The sequence below is a fragment of the Suricata suricatta genome, chromosome 13 (genome assembly GCF_006229205.1).
Source record: "Suricata suricatta isolate VVHF042 chromosome 13, meerkat_22Aug2017_6uvM2_HiC, whole genome shotgun sequence".
Taxonomy (NCBI): domain Eukaryota; kingdom Metazoa; phylum Chordata; class Mammalia; order Carnivora; family Herpestidae; genus Suricata; species Suricata suricatta.
Genome location: NC_043712.1, coordinates 6,576,683 through 6,582,178, shown reverse-complemented (window position 1 = coordinate 6,582,178; position 5,496 = coordinate 6,576,683).

The following is a 5,496-nucleotide window of genomic DNA, read 5'->3' as shown; positions in this document are numbered from 1 at the left end:
GCGCGTTGCCATGGAGATAGCACCGCCCTCTCGCGCCTGCGCACTACAATGCGACCTTCGCCCCTGCGCCTCCAGAGCGGAAGACTGGGGAGGTGAGGCTGTCAGCACCATTTTTTAATGGGTCAGGCCGCCTCCTCCCGACCTGAGAGAACGAGATAAATTCTTCTTTCTGGCCAGTGTGCGGCAAACCTGGCCAGTTTTGGATTCTCCGGCCCCAGCAGGCGCACGCTTGAGCATGCGCGGCCACCCCTGGCCGGGAAGGGAAGTGCGGAAGTGCGGCCCCGTGCCAGGCTCAAAGATGGCGCTGAGCGGCCGGGCGCAGAGGTGAAGGCTGGAGGCTGCGAGCGCAGCGCGCTGAAGAGTTGTGGGGCCTGGGGGTGCCCCGCTGAGAAGCTGGGTGCTCCTGGCAGATCCCGCTCCAGTTGGCGGCTACTTCGAGGCCTGGTGCTTGTTCTCTGATCCTCAGTTTCTGCCTCAATAGAATGGTGATTTAAAATATTCATATGCGGATCTGGAGTTTGGTTGCATCATTGGAAGGCCAGAATGAGGTCGAATCCAGAGGAATACTTGTTACATGGAAATTAAATACCCAAGTGACTGCCAGTTATTGAGTGTCTGTCGTGCGTCAGGCAGAGCCCAGAGATTTATGTACGTTGAACTTATTAAATCCTCAAAACAAGTGTGTGAAGAAGCAACTGCTCTAAGTCACGTGACGGTGGTTTGAGAAGTAACTGCGCAGCTCATCCAGTAAAGCCCATAACACAGTTGCACAGGACCCCGCAGATTACTGCTTGGCCACGAAGCCGGCTTCTGGGTTTCCTGGCAGGTCCTCTGTGCTGCCTTCTTTCCATCCGTGAACTCTCAGGGATGCACTAACTCTGCAACACCCGCACAACTGAGTCCTCATTAGGACCCTGTTCCAGCCAAGGCCTTAACGACGGATTACATTGGTGGCCGGGCTGGGGGAATGGAATGCAATAGAAATTTCTTCCAAAAAGAAACAGAGAGAACCAGACAAAATTCTTCTTGTGAGACCCTCTTAACACTAAAGAATTTACACATATTACCAAGGATTCCAAAAACCACACTCAAAAAGAAGCTCAAGGCTGTGGGAGTCAGTAGGCCTAGATATGAACACTGAATAGTGCTGTGTTTTAGTAGACTTGGTCACTCTCTGGGTCTTGGTTTGCTCCCTGTAAAATGAGGCTAGTAAGACTGCACCTGCTTTACCTGACCAAGGGAAATATTTCAGGAAGAGAAGAGTGGTCCACAGTATTAAATTCCCCAAAGGGGGGGTCAACGAAGATAAGGCCAGAAATTAGATCAATCACTGAAACTGCCACTCTGGATGATACCTGATGACCTTAGTGAAAACAATATCAGTGGAATACGGGGAACAAAAGGCAGCCTACAGAGGGTTTATGAATAAAGAAGGAAGTAGAGAAAGCAACGGATATTATTGAACAGCTAAACACAGGAAGTGGGTATGAGTATAAATTGGTAAAATCTAATTGAAGGGTAATTTGACCTTAAAGTCTCCTCTTTAACCTAGAAATTGTACTTGTGGGGATTTTTCCTGTGTCAACAATTACAAATCGGCACCAATGTTGAGTCCCAAGGATATTCAACAACATATCATTTATAATAATATTACCATGATAATAGTAGGATCCTGCAGTCAACCTAAATATCCAAGCAAAATCATACCATGTAACAAGTGTTCACTAAATATCTGAGAGAGAATGTATAGTAGGCCGTTAACTGAGATTTTCTGACACTGGAAAGAATCTCAGGTAGCCATTAGCAGTGTCATTGTAGATATTTATATGTGGCAAAATGTGTAGCACATTAATGTTTCTATAAAATGCAGTTTACAGACAATGTAACCTGTTTCTATAACAATGTGTATTCCCAACAAAATCTAGGAATATAGATCTAAATATTGATAGCAGTTGCCTCTGGGTAATTTAAAAAAATTTTTTTAATGTTTAAATATTTTTGAGAAGAGCAGGGCAGGGCAGAGAGAGAGGGAGACCCGGAATCTGAAGCAAACTCCAGGCTCTGAGCGGTCAGCACGGCTCGAACTCACAAGCTATGAGATCATGACCTGAGCCAAAGTCAGACTCTTAACTGAGCCGCCCAGATGCCCCATGCTCCTTCCTTTAAATCACTCTGTGCCTCATCTATCTTATCTAAGATTGGGATGCGAGGGTCTATCTGATCAAGGTTGAGATATGATTGAATGAATTTAACACTCGGAGAGCAAGCATACAAAGCAGCGTGACTAGTATGTATCAATACTTCATACTTTTAAATTATTTTTAAATTGACTTATTTAAGTCATCTCTACACCCAACGTGGGGCTTGAACTCACAACCACGAGATCCAGAGTGGCACGCTCTTCTGACTGAGCCAGCCAGGTGCCCCCCTACTTCTTAATTATTAACGTTATTATTACCACCAACCCAAAAGGGGTCAGGGAGGCCGTACAAAGGGAGGCTGGGCCTTAAAAAATGGGTGAGTTTAGTCCTGAGTAACACTGGGCCCTGGGTAGGTGTGTGCACACGTGCACATTTGGGTGTGGCCATCCAAATATACGCCGGCTTCCCCAAGTTGCCACCAATTACACTACAGGCGTTGTACTACCTTCACCAAGCGTACAGGTTGACGAGAGTCAGTGACAATTCTCTGTGAGTCAACTCTGGTGATGGCCAGGGATGTGCGGCCAGCAAAGGACCCTCACAAAATTGGGGGACATGAAGGGCGTCTGGGAGGCACGGATTTCTAGGCTGAGGCCTGAAGAAAAAGAAGTTATCCAGGCAAGAAGAACTTGAAGGTGGAAATAGAAGTAAGAACAGGGAGAGAGTTTTCCAAGTAGTTTCTTTGAAGAAAGTCCTCAAGACAAGAGAGAACCTGATTCTTGAAGCAGTTAAGTGGCCCCAGACTGGATCACACAGGCATTAAAAGTGCAAGGAGTTTGGGAGCACCTGGGTGGCTCAGTCGGTTAAATGTCTGACCCTGACTCAAGTCGTGATCTCATGGTTCGTGGATTCGAGCCCCGTGTTGGGATCTGTGCTGTCAGCTCAGAGCCTGGAGCCTGTCTTCAGATTCTGTGTCTCCCTCTCTCTCACTGACCTCCCCTGCTCATGCTGTCTCTCTTTCTCAAAAACAAATAAAAACATTAAAAAAAATTTTTTTACATTAAAAAAAATAAAGGCACAGGAGTTTGGATACCAGGAAGCCATAGATGGGTTTTCAGCGAGAGAATGCCTTATCTGGATCTGTATGTTTTCAGAAGACACCTGGTGCAGGATGAAGAGTGGATCCTGACCACTAGATTCTATTAGCCCAGGGCAGCTCCACCAATTCATTACATTTAAGGTGGGCTCTGAGATTTCCCTGGTCATTCTTCGGTGCTCTGAAGTTTAAGACCTATTTACTCACGAGGAATTCCAGAAACATTTAGAGTAAACATGGCAAGAACCGCTTGGAAGAGCAAAAGTCCCATGGAGTTCTGAGCACTAGGCATCCCCTCCGAGGTAGGCAGGCTTCCCAGCTTAGCCTTTACCAGCCATTCACTCATTCATTCATTCATTCACTTACTTAGCAAATAATTATCCTGCACCTCCTATGTGTCAGACACTGTTCTTGAGAGCAGACACCCCCACCAAGCAGTCTTGCTTTCTTGGAATTTACACGTTGTGCATGGACACTGTACCCATAGTGATTACAGGCTGGAAAGTGCTTCAAAGAAGCAAAAGGTCATTACCGGGAAGAGGTGGTCGCTGCTGGGCAGACGAAGAGGGGGGAGGGAAGGAAATGGTAATAAAGGCCAAAACCCATTCCTCTCCCATGTTAGATGACAAATAGCTTTTATTCAACAAATATTAATGGGACGCCTATTGCGAGCTAAGTGCCCAAAGAAAATCAAAGCAGGGGAGGGGAAGAGAAGGGCAGGGCACAACTGTTTTATCCTGGGAAGAAAAGGAGGGCCTCCCGGAGGAGGTGGTATCTGAGAGGTAAATGTAATCCCTGCTCACCCAGCCCTCTCTCTGCCCCTAGGCCTTTGCCTCTACACAGCTTGGGCCCCAACCCACGAACCCCTGGAGAGGCCCCAGCTCAAAGGTGCACTGAAGACAGAGGAGCCTTAATAAACTCATTAAAACAGCTTTGTCAGAGCTGGAGTTGGGGAACAGGAAGGAAGGAAGGACAATGGGGTAAAACTCCCCCCCCCTCCCAAGGGAGGCCCAGGACAATCGATCTTCCCCATACTCAAAACATGCTAGAGGTTGAGCACCTCCCCTTCCCCCCTACCATGAGCAGCCATTCACCCTCCTAGGATCAAGTGAGGCGGATTTTTCTTGGGATCTGCTATAGGTGAGCCCCCACATGCACATGCGGCCAGTTGTTAGACCTTTGTGGACCGGAATTTGGCATCTGGCTGTAGGGTCTTCAATCTTGGTTCTTCAGTGTGGTTGCTCTATAATCTCTTGCTTTTCCTGTCTTTCTCTGGGGCCCCGTTTCCTGTGCCTGGAAAACATGTCTCCGAGCCCTGCGAGGGGTTGGCTCCTTTGCGTTTTTTAAGTCTGAGATGGAAGATTTGCTTCTTTTTTTTAATTAAAATAAACTTTTTTTCCTGTTTTTTTATTTATTTTTGAGAGACAGAGAGAGACAGCACAAGCAGGGGAGGGTCAGAGAGAGAGGGAGACACAGAATCTGAAGACCAGCTGCAGGCTCTGAGTAGCTGTCAGCACAAAGCCCGACGAGGGGCTCAAACCCACGAACCATGAGATCATGACCTGAGCCGAAGCCAGAGGCTTAACCAACTGAGCCACTCACTCGCCCCTTAAAATTTTTTTTATGTTTATTCATTTTTGAAGAAGAGAGAGAGAGACAGAGGATGAGTGCAGAAGGGGCAGAGAGAGAGAGAGGGAGACACAGAATGGGAAGCAGGCTCCAGGCTCTGAGCTGTCAGCACAGAGCCTGACTCGGGGCTCGAACTCACAATACGTGAGAGCATGGCCTGAACTGATGTCAGACGCCCAACTGACTGAGCCTCCCAGGCACCCCGGAAGATTTGCTTCTTAGATGGCCTTCCTTGAAAACTTGATTGGAAAAGGCCTTCATTTCACTCCTGGTTGGGCGCCTGCTTGGTGGCTTTCTTAGCTTGGCATTCATGCATTCACTGTTTGTTTCCTGCTTTGCCACGTGTGTCTTCCCATCCCACCATGTGCTGCAAACATTGTCCGCTTGGCCTCAGGTCCAACCATGCCAGGCCAGTGCTCACTGACAGTAGGTCATCAATAAATATGTGTCCACAGCACCTGGGTCACTCAGTCATGTGAGTGTCCGACTTCGGCTCAGGTCATGATCTCACAGTTCATGGGTGCGAGCCCCACATCGGGCTTTGTGCTGACAGCTCAGAGCCTGAAGCATGCTTTGGATTCTGTGTCTCCCTCTCTCCACCCCTCCCCTGTTCGTGCTCTGTCTCTCTCT